Source organism: Panthera pardus, unplaced genomic scaffold, assembly GCF_024362965.1.
Source record: "Panthera pardus isolate Hobbes unplaced genomic scaffold, ASM2436296v1 HiC_scaffold_8, whole genome shotgun sequence".
NCBI lineage: Eukaryota > Metazoa > Chordata > Mammalia > Carnivora > Felidae > Panthera > Panthera pardus.
The window spans coordinates 36,071,333-36,089,539 of record NW_026527013.1 but is presented as its reverse complement, the minus strand read 5'-3'; the positions used below and the strand labels follow the sequence as shown (position 1 = coordinate 36,089,539).

Genomic DNA, 18,207 nt, shown 5'->3' with positions numbered 1-18,207 from the left:
GTATCTCATTTCTGCTCTTTGAGTATCTGTGTCATTCTTGTGTCTGTGCAGATTGGCTTGCCTTTTTTTTTTTTTTTTGGTGCCTCTACATGTACTGAGAGAAAGATGGCCACTCCACAACTCCCAAATTTATGTTTCTCCCCTTCAGTAGCTTAGTCTCAAATGACTAGCTATCTCTCCGTTTCTTTCTTTTTTTTAAAGTTTATTTATTTTGAGAGCAAGAGAGCAAGCCAGGGAGGGGCAGAGAGAGAGGGAGAGAGAATCCCCAGCAGGCCCTGCACTATCAGCTTCTGACGCGGAGCTTGAACTCACAAAGTGTGCGATCATGACCTAAGCTGAAGCCAAGAGTTGGACACTTAACCGACTGAGCCCTCCAGGCGCCCCATCTTGGTTTCAATTCTAAGTCCCAGGAAGCAGAAACTTTACCTGGTGTGGCTTGAGTGAGCCATGGGCGGCCGAACAACACAACAAACGATATTGCCATGAATCTCATAAGAGGTTTGGTGGGGGCTGGGATGTTCTCAGGGAAAGCCGTAGTTCCAGTTCCTTCCACACCTAAAAAAGTGTCTCTAGTTAAAAATTTTGCCACACGGTGAGTACTGTGATTGAAAACCCAGATTTGTTGGGGAAAGGAGACTGGATATCCTGCTTCAGTTTAGGTTTTCAGATTCATTTATTGATTCAACAGTTATTTGTTGAATGCTTGGTACATGCCAGGTCTGGTAGCAAGGGTTAGAGATGAGATTCAGTGCTGAGAGAAGAAACCTATCTCTTGCCTACATGGAACTTCCAGTCTTATGGGTGAGACTCCCGTGAGTATAACAATGCAATTCTGAATAATCAAGAAGAAAAGGCTACAATTTAGAGATTTTATTTAGTAATTAGGAAAGTGCCTCCATCCGGGTGGTTGTCCTGAGAAATGAAGATGAAGTAGGAAGTAACTAAGTGGAGAAGGACAGAACAATATGTTTGTCTATGAACAAAAGGAATGACATGTGCAGAGGTCCTGAGGCAGGAAGCCTATGAAGGACTGGAAAAAAGAGCTGGATCATATTGGAATTTCATTGTTTCTGCTCCCTCTGGCCCCTGTTTACAAAAGTACTTTGGAACTGGTTACAACGGACGGACGGGGTTTCAGGGGACTCTGTTATTTTAATGAAAGGTTAAAGGTCCCGTAGGTGACAAAGCTAAATCTACATCTTATGTATTTTTATGTTATGCAGCAGATTGTGACAATCTTAGTTTTTATATTCATTTCTTCCTTTTGGGGATGAATGCTGCATTTATTACCTTGAGGGCATAAACTCCTAAGAATAAGAGGTTATTGTTGCCAGCCTCTTGTGTTTTTCTGCTTTAGAAGTCTTGTCAAGTTTGTAGCACATCTTTTCTGTGCTGGAATTACGAGATCATGACCCCATGATTTCCTTATATGGGCCTACTTGCTGCCAGAATATTTCCCTGATGCCCCAAAGAAACATGACTAGTGAATTCTTGTGTGAAAATGTGGACTCGGCATAGAAATTTCTTAAAAGTCAGTTTCTGGTTGTAACGCGTTATAAATATTAGCTGGTTTTGTTTTTGTTTTTGTTTTTTTTTTGGGGGGGGGTCTTGAATACAGAAGAATGGCCTCACAGGCCTTTGTCTGAGTCGATGCTATCAAATCAGGAGGAGATTAAGACAATTGCTGTGAGTGCCACAGGTTCTTTCCAAATGAAGAGAAAAAAAATAATCGGGAGTGTATTGTTGTCTATGAATCACAACTTACGGTGTTACTGATAGGCCTGCATTTTGTTTCTCACTTTCATAATATATTTTGTTTAACCCTCATGTCTACACTGTTTCCATATCCGCGTGTAATGAGTCTTAAAGATGATTGGTGGGGTGGGTCTTTCTTTTGTACTCAGGCCCAGTGTGCCTTGTACTCGCAGAGCCCGTCTCATCTACTGAGATGTACTGAGACATGTTCACTGAAATACTGGATAGGTGTTTCCTAGTGTTCACACATGAGAAAGTAGATGTGGCAGGAATTTATGTGATGGGTTCCTTCCTCAGCCGCGGCCGGGTGTTAGGAGGGCTCCGTCCTTGTCATCACCTCCATCCTCGGATGGGAGGCCTTCTGAGTGGGACTTTGTGTATGGTGCACACCGCAGTCTGCAGTCTTGACTGAGCATTTACTACGTCCAGCCCCCCTCTCTGGTTTCTCCAGACTTTTCTGTTTTAAACGCCCCTTTCCTCCCAGAGGGTGGACTCTCTCAGCCTAGTTTGGAATCCCGAGTCCCCCATTTCCTTGTCTTGTGCTATTGGGTAAGTAAGTGGAATGATTTCTGTACAAATTGAAAACAAAATAAAACAGAACCGTGTTCTCAGATGATTTCGAGGAGTAAATGAGATGAGAAGTGAACCGACGGGTCCAATGTTGGGCCCTGGGTACCCATCTGTTAGGTTATTACCACGATGCCAGATTCTTCGGTTGTCTTCTCCTGAGTTTAGATACAAAGCAATCGGATGTGGCTTTCCATTGCTTTCCAGGGCCCATGAACATTCTTCTAGATTCTCAGATCACACAATGCCTATCTTAATTTCATATGGCATGATTGGTTATGAATCACTGTGAGCCAAGGCTGATCTTTTCTTAAAGCTGTAAAACATATGCCCTTGGGGTCCCTTGCCATCCCATCCCTTGCCCCTTGTCTTCTTCCAGGTCCTCTGACTGCTTACTTCCCTATATTACATGCAATAGACTTTGGGCCTCACATAAACCAGACCCTAAAAGTCCTTTGACCCCTTCCCTAACGACTTACAATCTACCAGGAAACCCATCCTTGAATTGCATTGTGATTCATTGCCTGTTAATTCCTGTATCATGTGGTCTGGGTTACGTTTTTCATTTTATTCTAGGGAAATAATGTTTTACCCTTAGGTGACTGTCACAAGGTGGGAATTTTGAGTTCTGGTCTGGTGAGCGGCATGGGTAGGCAAAAGGGGAGTGGACATAGAGACAGGGCGAGTTGAACTTTGGATCCGTTAAGGCATATTAGATAAGGTGGTCTTGTTCATAATACTCATGTATTTGTATCTGTCCCCATCAAAACAGATTTGAGAACGTCTTTAAAAATATTGAGTGAAGTGAAAGATAAAGGGAAGATAAAGAAAACTAAGTATAAATTAGGCATATAAAACGCATGGTGAAGAGTTCTATTTGCTTATTGAGGGTAGGCTATAAATTTGGCTCAGAGCTTCCTAGTTAGCTAAAGGGAAGAGTGAAATAGAATACACTCTTGGGTGTGCAATGTCCGTAAGATAAGAACCAGTGTTCTTGGTACTAAGACCCGAGACTTCGACCTTGCAAGTTAGTTCATTAGTTTGCCTCCACACGGAGTGCCTGAGGTAACCCGGTGTTATGTGTGAGAGGACTTCTTCTGAAAGAGGCCTGACTTCATTGGTGCTCTATTCTTGAGATAGCTGGACAAATTCATTCTTTGTCTCTCTCTCTCTCTCTCTCTTTTTAAGTTGAAATGTCCTCGCCACACCACGTTACATTAATTTCAAGCCTAGATTCGTTCTCTTGCACTTCTAGGTTGAGACCTTCATGTGTGACAGACAAGCAGTGAATAAAATGTTTTGCTAGTTTTTCTTCACTTGAGGGTATAGATAAGGCAGTAATTTTCTTGGACCCACAGGTAAGATAGACGCCAGCCCTAGAGAGAATTAATGAAGGGGAAAGGGGAGTTTACCCCCCTTGCTCCCTTAGGCACCAGCTCATTGGTTCGCAAACATTTATTGGTAGCCTGCTGTATGCAGTTGCTGCCTTAGGCTTCAGAACATGAGTTTTTCTTTGGCTCTTTTTTCACCATCCTGCTTCAAGCCGTTACCCTCTCTTGCTTGGATTCCTACAGTAGTCTCTCAGCATCCCCCCCCACCCCCCACCACAGGGTGCAGTCTCTACCCAGCAGCTGGAGGGCTCTTTTCCCTAACCCGTCTCCTTTTCCTGTCCTGTTTAAAACTCTCACATCGCATGTGTGGAATCAAATCCCAGCTCCACACTATGATTTGCAATCTCCCTCATCATTTGCCCCCGGGACTTCTGTGATATCATCTCCAACCCCTCCCTCCCCTAGCTTATTACCCCCCCCCCCATTCCCGCCACTCCGACTGCTGCTCTGCTGCTGACTACAGCAGGTTTATTTTGGCTGGTGGTTCCTGCAAGCGCATGCTGGTTCTCTATGTAGTATGCGCTTGAAGCCCACATTTTGTCGCTCACCATTGTATCAGAGTCCCCTTCTCAGCAGGCCTTCTCCGGGTACCCAGTCCAGGTAGCTGTGCATCCTCCAAGCCCAGCCAGTCTCTGTCACACTGTTCGCTTTTGTGTTCTTGGTTATACTTAACTCCAATCCACAGTTACCTTATTCACGCTCGTTTGCCTGTTTGTCTGTCTCCCATGCTGGAACACTAGCTCCAGGGCCTTAGCCATCCTCTGTGCACAGTGCCCAACACATGGCCTGCTGCGGGAGAGTTGATCAGAAGTGCTGGTTGGGGTGCCTGGGTGGCTCAGTCGGTTAAGCTCCGACTTCCGGCTCAGGTCATGATTCATGACCTCATCATGATCTCATGATTCGTGGGTTCCAGCCCTGCTTTGGGCTCTGTGCTGACAGCTCAGAGCCTGGCACCCGCTTCGGATTCTGTGTTTCCCTCTCTGCGCCTTCCCCACTCGTGCTCTGTCTCTCTGTCTCTCAAAAATCAATAAAAATGTTAAAAAAATAAAATATGTAGAATCTTATGTTTATTTAAGGATATCTTATATTCTGTTTATAAATATGGCTTTATTAAAAAATTAAAACATCTACTTATTTAACAAAAATGTGGGTCAGTTAACATTAGCACTGTCAAGAGACTTTTTATTTTTTGCCACAGGAGGGCACTGTTGGCAAACATAAGATGATTTTTAGGTTGAAATTTAATAAAGGTTTAGATTAAGCTCTTAAGAAGCATTTGTCCCACTAATAGATTAAAATGGCCAATATTGTCGGCAGTGGGCATTGCCTTGCCATTAATTCTGTCACGGCTGAGTTTACTGTGTATATATGTCCATGAACTGCATGTTATCTATATCAGAATCATACTGTGTTTCACCTAGAATGCTCTGTGAGTCATTTTCACATACGGAAGTCACCTTGGCGGGTCTTCTAGTTGAACTCTATTAGTTCACAGGTTCATTTAGGGTCATAGAAGTTAGATGACCGTTCATTTGGGAGTGAAACTAAAGACTTACATTTATTCATTTATTTAACAGAGCATATTTAACACCCATGATGCACAGGACATTATGGTAGAGATTAGGGTACAGGAGAAATACAATATCATCCTTCCCCTCAAGAGGTTTATTCTGGTTGTAAGTGAACAGACCCTGACCCCCACCCCCATCCCCAACCTGTAACCCCATGCCCCAGCCAGGAGTGCAATTGTTAACATAGTAGAGGCACTGTTACCCATCTTTATGTACAACTTACCTTACGAATATTCTTTATGTAGACATTAGATCACATCACATAAAAACTTTTATGGTAAAAATTCAAGTGCTTGGCAACTTGTGGGTAGCCTTCACATATTATGTTGGTTATTTATTATGTTAAAATCCTTGGACGCTCTGTTTTGATGATTTGAAAAATGAGAAATGAGAGGAAAATTTCCAATTAAAAAACTGGTCTAATTAAAAGAAATAAACCCTCTGCAGTAAGGATAATTAGGCCTTGAGAGATTTATGGCTAAATTGCCATTACTGTTCCCATTGGTTCAGCCCCAGACGTGGGCGATTTCCCTCGGACAACAAGCTGTAGAGTCACGCTGGGTGTTCCTGAATTCGGTGAGTGCATTTCATTTCATGTAACTTGCCAGTTTGTTTTCTGCGTTTCCTGTATACCGGCTCTGGATGCAACCATTGTCACTTAGTGATGATTGCTTTTGTGCTTCTCGTGGTCACTGGAAGGCTGGATTTTTCTTCATTAACAAAATGCACTGTTTGCTCATAATTCTACTAGAAAGGATTGTGTCACTGCCCTTAAGTAAGGATGCTGTGTGGTTTTAAGGAATTTCTCGGTTCTTAAAATGACAGTGTGTGAACCTTATAAAAACACAGCATGTCTGTTTAATTTATTTAAATCATCGCCAACTGGAAGAGCCTTTTTAAAGAACTCTCCACCAGCTAATTTAGATGAGATAGTACTGCTAACACTTGAAATTAAAATGCCATTTATAAAATGTTTAATATTTAATAGACACAGTTATTGTCTTTAATGGCTCATTTACAACATGCTTTAATATGTTCTAAAATGGCTCAGTAGTAAATTCTTCATAGATGTTTTTAAGCAGGCAATAAAAAAGCAATTTATGACATGTATATACCACATTCTGGCAGAAAAAACGTGCCCACTCTAACATATGACGGTGAACATGCTCTAAATTACTAAGTAATTCCATGCATCGTGTGATAATTATAAATGATAGCCCAGTGGAGGCATCGGCCATGTATCCATGTTTGAAATATATTCATGTAAGCATCAATAACCTATTAGATACATTTACCTTCATCAGCACACTCTTAAAAATAGGAAACTCATTAATACTTGTTTCAGAATAAATTTGTGAAGAGAAGGTTTACATCGGCTTTTATGTATTTTTGTGGAAAAGCTGCTTTAAAATTTCCAGAAGACAATTCAGTGCGGTTTTGTTATTTAAGCAACTGGAAATGGAAACATCTTTCCTCATTTCTGTCTGAAGAAATGATGAATGAATTTATGTAGGCAACTTCCATTTCAAAATTTCCATTGTTTATCAGACAAGACATCCCTTAGTGGGATCATCTTTTCTCATGTTTTCCACTCACGAACCTGTTCCCCCCCCCCCTTTTTTTAACTCCCTAAACCCAGGTTGCTAATTTATGATGCATTTGTCATTTACATCATCTGCTGTCTTGATTGAGTAGAAATTAGTGTGGTAAAATGATTTATTACAACATCCAAACTTTTAAAGGTGTCACCTCTTTTATCAGTTGTTGGGAGAATTATGCTAACCTGTTCCCTGATGCGGGGGGTGGGGGCGGGGGCGGGGACTGAGAACCAGAGTTGCCAGGCCCTCCTAGTAGATCCCACCCTGGGAGGTCAGACGAACTGACGGTGAGTCTGGAAATAGCCAGTTATTGGAAAGTGGCCACTGTGCAGGTGATGCAAGGCAGAACTTGTAACACTCACCATTGGCCAGGCGGGAAAGGGCAGTGCCGTTTGGGACCATTTGCTTTATTATTTTTTTAAATTTAATTATTATTATTATTTTTTTATTTTAGAGACAGAGAGTGAGAGTCAACAGGGGAGAGGGGCAAGGGGGGAGAGAGAATCCAAAACAGGCTCCGTGCTTAGCGTGAAGCCGACATGGGGCTCGATCCCATGACTCTGTGATCTGACTTGAGCTGAAATCAAGAGTGAGTTGCTTAACCAACTGAGCCATCCAGGTGCCCCCTGTTTGCTTTGTTATTAAGCGAGAATCTGCTCTGCTGTGTTGTTGCAGAAATGCTTCCAAATTGGAGTTTGTCAGGAAATGAGTCTGGGAGGGTGCATAGACAAAAATCCTCTTTTTTTTCCTTTGGTTTTGTTTCAATGCCGAATTCCTTCATTGAAATCCACAAAAGTAATTTAGCCTTCATGCGGTATGTTCTGGCTCTGGTGTATTTTCTCTGCAATGTTTTAGACAAGTTGTGATCTCCAGTGTGGTTGTCTCCCATCTGTTTGAAAAATGGCAGCTTAAGCATTCAAGGACTTTAGAATTCTTGCATGTTTGGTCTTAATTTGGAAAATGACATAAGACTTTAATAAATCTGCAGCAAATCAGAAGCCTGCAGCAATTCTGAATCCCTGTTTTTTTCGCAGCTTTTCCGAGATGAAGCAACATTTATTTAGGGGTTAATAGCAAACACCTTTGGCTCCAAGCCTGGATCTGCTTGCACATTTAGTCCAGTTGCCTACACACATTTTTCCAGGCAGAATTCTCATCTTTAGGATGCTGATCAAGGTCTTGAGTCCCTAAAGAAGATAGATGTATTTTCAGTCTATTTACTAAAGCATGAAAAGAGACTAATACTTTTTGGAAATAATTTCACAGGAACTGGAACAGTAGGTGCCTTGGTACCAGATGGCTTGAATTTGAATCCTAACGTAGCTGCTTGTTGGCTGGGTGACCTTGGGCAAATCACTTACTGTCTTTATGCCTTACTTTCCTCATCTGTGTATCAGGATATAAATAAATCCTACTAATATTTTATTTGTTTAAAATTTTTTTTAATGTTTATTTATTTTCGAGAGAGAGAGAGAGAGAGAGAGAGTGACAGAATGAGCAGGGGAGGGACAGAGAGAGAGAGGGAGACACAGAATCCAAAGCAGGCTCCAGGCTCTGAGCTGTCAGCACAGGACCTGACATGGGGCTTGAACTCACCAACCGTGAGATCATGACCTGAGCCAAAGTTGGACGCTTAACCAACTGAGCCACCCTGATGCTCCAATCCTACAAATATTTTAAAGTGCTTTAACATAGGGACTGGCACTATGTGAGTGCTTCTGTGGGGGCTTGAGTAGATGCTCAGAGAATTGAATTAACCAGAACATTACAACTACCAACTCTCCGTGTTGTTTAGGATTGGTAATAAATTCTAAACCACTTTTGTGTATCTTATGAATGGAAGGCTTTTAATTAGATATGTCACTTTTTGTGGGCTATGGGCATTGAGGAAGGCACCTGTTGGGATGAGCGCTGGGTGTTGTATGGAAACCAATTTGACAATAAATTATATATACGTATAAAGACATGTAACTTCTTATTTTGACATCATTTCTGACTTAATGAAAAGTTGAAAGAATAGTACAAAGAATGCCTATATGCCCTTTACCCGGATTCACCAATTGCTTACATTATGCTCATTATTTTTTATATTCATACATTCAGTCTTCTGTGTCTCCCTTCCTTTGCCCTTCCCTCCTTCCCCCTCTGCCCCAGCATCATTTGAAAATGAGGTAGAGGCATTTGCTTTTTATTCTTCAATATTTTAAGGTGTATTTTTTAACATAATTTAATTTTTTAATTATTTTTTTAACGTTTATTTTTGAGACAGAGAGAGACAGAGCATGAACGGGGGAGGGGCAGAGAGAGAGGGAGACACAGAATCGGAAGCAGGCTCCAGGCTCTGAGCCATCAGCCCAGAGCCCAAGGCGGGGCTTGAACTCACGGACCGCGAGATCGTGACCTGAGCTGAAGTCGGACGCTTAACTGACTGAGCCACCCAGGCGCCCCAAGGTGTATTTTTTTAGTAATGACATTCTCTTTCTTATTTACAGTATGATCAAAATCAGGAAACTTAAGGTTGCTACAACCCTCTAATCTGCAGGCTACGTTTAGAAATTGTTAATTGTCGCAATAATGTCATTTATAGCAGTATGTGTGTATGTTGTGTGTATGTGTGTGTAGGCACTTCATCCTGAGGATAGCTTTGTGTGTGTATGTGTGTGTTTCTGGTCCCAAGATCCAGTCAGTGCACCATCAGAATTGCATTTTGTTGCCATGTGTCTCTCCTTTATTTGAAACAATTCCTTAGAATTTTTTTTTTTTTTTTTTGGTCTTTCATGACCTTGATACTTTCAAAAGCAATTACATTTTAGAGCGTCCCTCAAATTTGAGTTAGTCTGATTTTGCGTCGTGATTAGATCTTGCTGTAAGGTCATTGTGTCTTCCAATTCTAAAAGGAACTGTGATATATCATCCCTGTAAATTTGTAGACTGGAAAGCTGAGAAGGAACTTGATGCTATCCAGATTGACATGTGTGGAGTGAGGCGGGTGCAGCAAAACCAACACAGATATTCTGAGGCTGCTTATCTACAAGTAAATGACTATTTCAAAAGAATAATCCCCTTAGGGAATTCGCCCTACTCATGGTGGGGGCAAATAGATCCAGAGAAAAGAGAAAGGGAAAAAAACCTCACTATTTCCTTGATAAGAAATCAAGTGTAGGCAGAATTTTTTCCTGTGTACAACAGAAATAAATTAAACATCTGAAGAATGGTCTCCTGTGGCTGGAAACCTCCAAGTTTCTTGGTACTGGGAAACATAAACAGGCACTCTCTGCTCCTTTGTTGGAAGAGAGTGACTATCCCTACGCAGTACTAACACATGAGGGAAAAGATGAAAAATGTACCCGACATCTAAATGCCAAGTGTTTTAAGTTCATTCTGAGAATGATGGGGCGCACGAAAACTTTTTTTTTTTTTTTAAGTCAAGACATGGGCAGTGTCTTTCATCATGGAAAACATGGAATCTCTTTAAAAACAAACACGTTTGGAAGCAGATGGGTAGAAAGGACTGTACTATGGCTGGAAAACAACAGAGAAAAGAAATGACTAGAAGTAAATGCTTTTGGTGCCATGTGCGAAATTATTCATGCTCTTGATTGCACTCGAGTTTGGAAGTGACAAGAAAGAGTTAATCCTTTGAAGCCAGCGCCTAGGGTACACCCTGGGAAAATCTGACCGAATGAGTTACTGTCCAGCCTAAAATTAAACTCCTGGCTCCTTGTCTGGCATACGAACGATGAGATCACATTTCTTTTCACTGATGGGTCCATTTTTTAATGAATTGAAAAGAAGAATCCCCAGTGGTTCCTTTTGTGTGAAGAAAACAAGATAAATATTAGCTAGGAAAGGTCATTTTGGTTTCCAATATGTGGGAAGTTCATTATGATGGATTCTGATAAATTATACTGTGTATTTCTTTCCGATAACAGAAGGTCACACTGTGCCCTTGGGTGGACATCAGGACAAACATACTTAATAAAGTTGGAGGATGTGGGACATGAACAGTTTCCAGTATTTTTTCCCCCAAATACCTTATATTTGTGCAGTTATTCAAAGTCTCTTTCCTCTTGTTGAGCTGTTCACTCAAGGCCGACTCTCTTTCCTTAAGCCCCAAAGGGGTGGGTCTGTGTTCTTCAGTCAAACATGTAATTACCTTTAAGGGCATCTAAAGAAGAGAAAAGGCTCAGTTGTGCTTTGTGGCAGGGTTGTAATAGGTTCAGTGTGATTCTAAAGTAACTAGACTGTGTTGCAGTGAACATTTTTATCTCATGTTTGCAACTGTAATATTTACTGATGCACATCGTCATTTTTCTCTGATCTCCACCACTGGGAGGGATGCCTTTAACTTAGCAATGTTAAATATGGTGTAGTTTTGGGGCGCCTGGGTGGCTTACTTGGTTGAGCTTCCGACTGTTGATTTTAGCTCAGCTCATGATCTCATGGTTCGTGGGACTGATCGGTTTTGGGATCTGTGCTGACAGTGTGGATCCTGCTTGAGATTCTCCCTCTCACTCTGCCCCTCTCCTGTACTCGCTCTCTCTCTCAAAATAAATAAATAAGCTTAAAAAAAAATGGCGTAGTTTCAAGGTCCATTTCCCCCCCGCCCCTTTGACATGTCTTTGGTTTGGGATCATCTGAATCCTTGCAAAAATGTTTCACTGAGTAGAAAAGTCCTTTGAGGTCTGTGCATTAAAGGACCGTGTTGGATGTCAATTAGGGAATTAACAAGTGTTCTTTGTATTTTGGTGTAATGGTTTATTTTGGAAAGACATTTACCCTCTTCCTCCTTCCTGGCTTTTCTTTCTTTCCTTTTTTTTTTTTTTTTTTTTTTGGTATTTTTTTTTTTAATAAGAAATTAATTGTCAAATTGGTTTCCATACAACACCCAGTGCTCATCCCAATAGGTGCCCTCCCCAATACCCATCACCCACCAACCCCCTCCTTCCCAGCCCCCATCAACCCTCAGTTTGTTCTGAGTTTTTAAGAGTCTCTTATGTTTTGTTTCTCAGGATCCACATAAGAGTGAAAACATATGGTATCTGTCTTTCTCTGTATGACTTATTTCACTTAGCATAACACTCTCCAGTTCCATCCACATTGCTACAAAAGGCTATATTTCATTCTTTCTCATTGCCACATAGTATTCCGTTGTGTATATAAACCACAATTTCTTTATCCATTCATCAGTTGATGGACGTGCTGGCTTTTCCACTGCGCTGTGAGCTTGGGCAAGTTGTGGAACTCTTGGAATGGCCAATCTCCCACTTCATTTTCATTCCAATGTTAAAAAATGGGGAGAATGGAATTTTGCATCATGAATGGTTTGGGATCCTCCATTAAATTTTGAATGCCTTTGCTGCTGAGAGAACTTTTCCTTTAAAATTGTGTTCTGTTAACCACATCTGTGGCTAGTGAGTGTAGGATTCTGTATCCTTCCCCCCTTGTGTGTTAGGACACTTTACAAATATAGATGCATTCCGTTGCCTACCACAGTCCTGCAACTGCAGATTTCACTGTAAAAAACAGTATTTTGCTACCGGAAATCTGTATCCTTTCAACATTAGAATGCTAATGCCTTGCCATCTTTTTTGTTTCTTAAATAGGTCTTCCCAAGCTAAGATAATTTTTTGGAACTGCAGAAATTGTTGGCGATAGCTACAAATGGGAATTTGGAGTTGGTCTGAAATTCATCTTGAAATAATTGTGTTTGACTGGAACCATATCTTGTGAAGTCACCAAGGTAAAATGATTTTAACAGACACCTAGAGATGGTTTCTTTATGAAGCATTGAGGATTTAGCAAAACGGAGTATCTTAGAGTTGATGATCCTTTATAAAAGGTTTCTTTTACATTTGAATTTTTGGGTATTTTGGGAATCCAAGTTTTTCAAATTTTAGCTCTCATTTTTGAAACCATTTCCGTCTGTAAAGCAGTGTCTTGGCTACTTGGTAGGGTGACAGGCGAAATTTTAAAGATAAGCCAATTTTGTTATACTTTTGAACAAAATGTTCAATGTGGAAGAAATTGAAGTTGAAATATTATGGTACGTGTAGTAGGTCAGAAATCTTTTTACTGGGGGTCTGGTTTATTGACTAAAATAAAGACTGTTGAATGCTCACTCATCCCCAGGCCTTTTTCCAGACAGCAACAGCTGTTGTTAAGTAAATACCTGTTCTAGGCACCCAAACGTCTCCCAGGAACCTGCTACATAGAGTTGTCCTTATAAGAAAATGGATCAGGGATCATCCCCTAGGATTGGAATGGGTGCCCTTGAGGCTTTGGCGTTGGGGTTTGTTGGGATCCAACCAGGTAAACAGAAAAGGCATTCTGATAATGTTGGACACGGGAATTGAATTCAGGGAATATATATAAAGGGGGAGTCAGAGAAGTCAAGCAGAAGGTGTGGAGGCAGCCCAGGGATAGGGAACAGTGGGAAGCTACTACCATCCAAGGCTTGTAGAACAGGAAGGAAGTTGTGTTTGCCAGCACCTGGGGGAAGGGACCCTCGGTGGGAGCTAGAACCATAATGGGCCTTCTGGCAGGGACTGGCACCATGGAGGAGAAATGACCCCTCCATAGATCCTTCCCAAATTGGAGAAGGTGGGGAGAAATACCCCTATCCTTTTTCTTTCATTCTCCAGGCTCTAGGTACCATCTCCTATTGGTTAAAGCCAGCTGATTCAGGGGCCTGGAAATCGAATCTGGTAGGAGTGACCCAGGGGAAGGGAAGAGAATGGATCTTAGGTCAAAACAGGCTCTGGCAGGGAGAGGCTTCATGTATGAAACCACTTCCTGTGACATTTTAACAAGCATGGTGTGGTCTCTTTATACCTCTGAGGATGAGTCTTCTCTTGAGGATGACTCCCCAGCCCCACAAAGTAAATGAGGTGTATTGCATGTGCTGTCTTCTGTTTGAAGACGGACAGTAGTGGACACTACAATGCCCTGCCCAGATCCCCCTTTAGGAATGAAGGATTTATTCCCTCACTGTTGGGAGTGCTGCGGAAGGTGGCCTACAGCTTCTTTGAATTATCCTCAATTCAAAGAGCCCCCTTGCCTAAAATTACCCCCCTTTTTAGGGGCGGCTCATATCCAGTGATGGATCAACATGGAAAAGGTGTGGCCCTTGCCAACTTGGGACCACTGAGAATGGGCATCTCAGCTGTGGAATTCTCTATTGGGTTATCTGAGGCCTTTTTCTCCTACTGTCCTGCTTTCTCCCCTCCCTTGCCTTCCTTCTCCGTAGGTGATAACCCTAGAGCACCCGTCAATTAATTCTCTGTTCAAGCAATTCCCAACCTTGATACTCAGAGAATCTCAAATATACTCTCCAAATTTGGTAAGATCCATTCAGACAAGTTTAGGTGATAAAGAGACTGATAAACAGATGGAAACCAGATTTCACTTGTACATTAGGTAGGAGAGGTTATAGTTCACCTGAAAGACCCAATCTGAATTTGGAGACTAAATTGGGTGGGACTTAGTGGTTAGAGACAGGGGAGCCAAGCCACAAAGCCGAAGAAAAGTCTTTAATGGTACTGAGTGGAAGGTAAAGAATTAAGAAGCCAATGGGCATCTGGAAATTGGATTAAGAATAAGAAGGTAGGGAGGTGGGGTGCCTGGGTGGCTCAGTCGGTTAAGTGTCCCACTTCAGCTCAGTTCCTGATCTCACAGTTTATGAGTTTGAGCCCTGCGTCGGGCTCTGTGCTGACCGCTCAGAGCCTGGAGCCTGCTTGGGATTCTGTGTCTCCCTCTCTCTCTCTGCCCCTCCCCTGCTCACACTCTGTCTCTTTCTCTCTCTCAAAAATAAATAAACATTAAAATTAAAGAAAAAAAAAAGAATAAGAAGGTGAGTTTCAGAACCAGGTTGACTTTGATGGGTTTATTTACAAGGAGAGAGAGCTGTTCATACTTGAAGTTCTCAGCAATGTGCCTCACATCTCAGAGAATGGATCGTGGATACATGGACTGGGCAGGGGGGGATTCTGGTCTTCAGGTCAGTCTGGTACCTCTGAGGAATGCCAGCTGAAGGAAAGGATAGTGAGGGAGAGCACGTTCCCTTTGTGTAACATTTTCCTCAGAGTTGAGAGCAGGTCCTGGCTGTTAGCAAGAACACAAGGATCTCAATTATATGAGCCTAAGGAAATGGATTTTGCTGATAACACGCAGTTGCTTGGACATCATGCTTTCCCCAGTTGAGCCTCTAGGTGAGGACATGCCCAGAGGACATTTTGATTTCTGTCCTGTGAGTCCCTGGGCCGAGGACCTGGCTAGAATGTGCCAGACTTCTGACTTAAGTGCCCTGTGAGATAATAGGTCCAGTGTCATTTTAAACTGCAGAGTGTAGCAGTTTGTTATGCAGAAACAGAACACTAATACCCCATTTATCTGATTCCTTAAAATTCTCCCTTTTGGGGTCACTAATTGCTGCCAGCTGGAAGCCAAAGTGCCTGATCCAGCCTGCAAGTGTGTTTTACTTGGTCTGTTCTGCACTCTGTGTTTAAAATAAGACAAATGGAGTTAGTTGCCAACATGTAAAACGTGCTTATCGCATACCAGAGTCCATTTTCTCTTGAAAAGTTAGTCCTGGCCTCCCTGGGCTCACATTCCTGGGCTACAGTAACAGTCCGGGGTGGCAGCCGCTGTCCCTAGCTAGGCCTCCCCACTCCCTGCCACTCCCAGTGCCTCGGGTCTCGCCAGCCTATGCCCTCACTTGCAGGCATTTGAATTTTTTTTTCATCGTTTTTTTTTAATTTATTTTTGGGACAGAGAGAGACAGAGCATGAACGGGGGAGGGGCAGAGGGAGAGGGAGACACAGAATCGGAAACAGGCTCCAGGCTCCGAGCCATCAGCCCAGAGCCCGACGCGGGGCTCGAACTCACGGACCTCGAGATCGTGACCTGACTGAAGTCGGACGCTTAACCGACTGCGCCACCCAGGCGCCCCGGCATTTGAATTTTTGACACTTGGGTTAGAGCTTTTGTAACAATTAGGTCAATAACTAATATTGGAGTTAACAACTGGAATTTAAAAAAAAATTTAATGTTTATTGTATTTTATTTTTTTATTAAAAAATTTTTTTTAAACATTTATTTATTTTTTGAGAGACAGAGACAGAGGATGAGCAGCGGAGGGGCAGAGAGAGAGGGAGACACAGAATCTGAAGCAGGCTCCAGGCTCTGAGCTGTCAGCATGGAGCTCGACACGGGGCTGAAACTTGTCAACCACAAGATCATGACCTGAGCCAAAGTCAGACACTCAACTGACTAAGCCTTCCAGGCACCCCACAACTGGAATTTTAAAACACGATGGGTTGGGACAGAGCACTTTGCCCACAAATTCCACAAATACGGAATTTTGAAACTACATGCTTTCGCCAGTTAGTAATAAATTAATAATCAATTCCCTAAAATGATACTATAATTAATTACAGTTGATTCTTGAACAACACGAGGGTTGGGGCACTTGAGTCCTCCAAAACTTAACTACTAAGAGCTTGCTGTTGACTGGGGCACCTGGCTGGCTCAGTTGGTTAACAATCCGACCTCAGCTCAGGTCATGATCTCACAGCTTGTGAGTTCAAGCTCCGTGTTAGGCCCTGTGCCGACAGCTCAGAGCCTGGAGCCTGCTTTGGAATCTGTGTCTCCCTCTCTCTCTCTGCCCCTCCCCTGTCCCTCTCTCTCTCTGCCCCTCCTCTGTTCGTGCGCTCTCTCTCCCTCCCTCCCTCCCTCTCTCTCTCTCTCTCTCTCTCTCTCTCTAACATAAGTAATAAAACATTTAAAAAAAAAAGAGCCTATTGTTGACTGGAACACTTACCAATAAACAGATGGGAGAGATAGGAGATGGGGCTTTGAGAAATGAAGGCATGTGTAGGGCCTTTACAGCAGAGAGACTTGATGTCCCCATGTTAGTTTAGAATGCTCAGGATTTCCAAGGCGACGGGCAAAAGAAAGTCAACACTTGGTGCCTTTTTAATGCCGAGTTGTTCAAAGATGATACTGGAACCTTGTCTTCCCCTGGCTGCTTCAAAGGCAGATGGTGTCTCCTGTCAATGAGGAGGATGATACCTTTTCAACAAGATCTGTGTGGCTGAACTGGGAGACGCCAAGAGAGAAGGGTGGGGGTAGAACCTGTTCTCTGGAGTATGATTTGGATGCTAGGTGCCCAAGGCGGTGCTTTCCCTCAAGCACAGACTCGGGGCTCTGGCTGAGGTGATGCTGGTGGTCATGGGATCTCGACCCTTCCTTCCAGAGCTTCAGAAATTTCATCTCTAGTGAGGCAAAACGGAAGCCAAGCCCATGGGCCTGTCTTTACTGTCTGTCCGTGAGTGTTGATACATGAACTACATATATGAAGGGGATTCCTTTGATCCACTCTAGTGAATTATATCAGGGACAACATGACTCATGTGCCTAATACCACTGGAGTTTCACATGCCAACCTCTCTGACTTTTGCTTGAAAAAGTTAATTAAAAAAATTGGAAACAAGTCGATCACGTTCTATCTAATGTCATGTCAAAAAGGGCAGGAAATTAGGGAGATGTCAACCATCCTTCAATTAAAAAGAAAATTGGGGGATGGGACACCTGGGTGGCTCATTTGGTTGAGCATTACACTCTTGATTTAGCTTCTGGTCATGATCCCAGGGTCCCAGGGTCGTGGGATTGAGCCTTGTGTTGGGCTCTGTGCTGAGTGTGGAGCCTCTTAAGATATTCTCTCTCTCTCTCTCTCTCTCTCTCTCTCTCTCTCTCTCTCTCTCTGCCCCTTTCCCCCACATCCACATGAACTTGTCGTTGAGCAACTGTTTTGATACTGTCCATTCATATGAACCTAGGTTTATCTTCCCAGCTTTATTGAAATATAATTGATACATAACCCGGTATGTGTTTAAGGTATACAATGTGATGATTTGATAAATATATATAAATTGCAAAATGGTGACCACCATAGTATTGGCTACCATCTCCATCCTGTCATGTATTCTTTTTTGTAATGAGAACATTTAAGATCTACTCTTAGCAACATTTAAGTATATGATAAATTATCGTTAGCTGTAACCACCATGCTATACCTTAGGCCCCTGAACTTATTAATCTTGTAGCTGAAAAATCATACCATTTGAACAATATCACCCCCATTTTTCTGCCCTCCCAACCTTTGCTAACTACAATGTTTCTCTGAGTGGCTTTTTTAGATTCCATATATAAGTGTTATCAAATAGGATTGGTCTTTTCCTGTGTGACTTGTTTCCCTTAGCCTAATGCCCTCAAAATCGATCCGAATTGTTGCAAATGACAGGATTCCATTTTTTCATGGCTGAA

General features: G+C 42.4%; 1 protein-coding gene across 1 annotated transcript in view; it reads left to right on the top strand.

Annotated features, from left to right (window-relative positions):
* The window catches only part of TAFA4 (TAFA chemokine like family member 4), a 174,744-nt gene that overhangs the window by 32,618 nt on the left and 123,919 nt on the right, over positions 1 to 18,207 (top strand). The window contains exon 2 of the mRNA XM_019469759.2: positions 12,489 to 12,625. The gene's annotated coding sequence lies outside the window, so the exon portion shown is untranslated. The remainder of the gene's footprint in view (positions 1 to 12,488; positions 12,626 to 18,207) is intronic.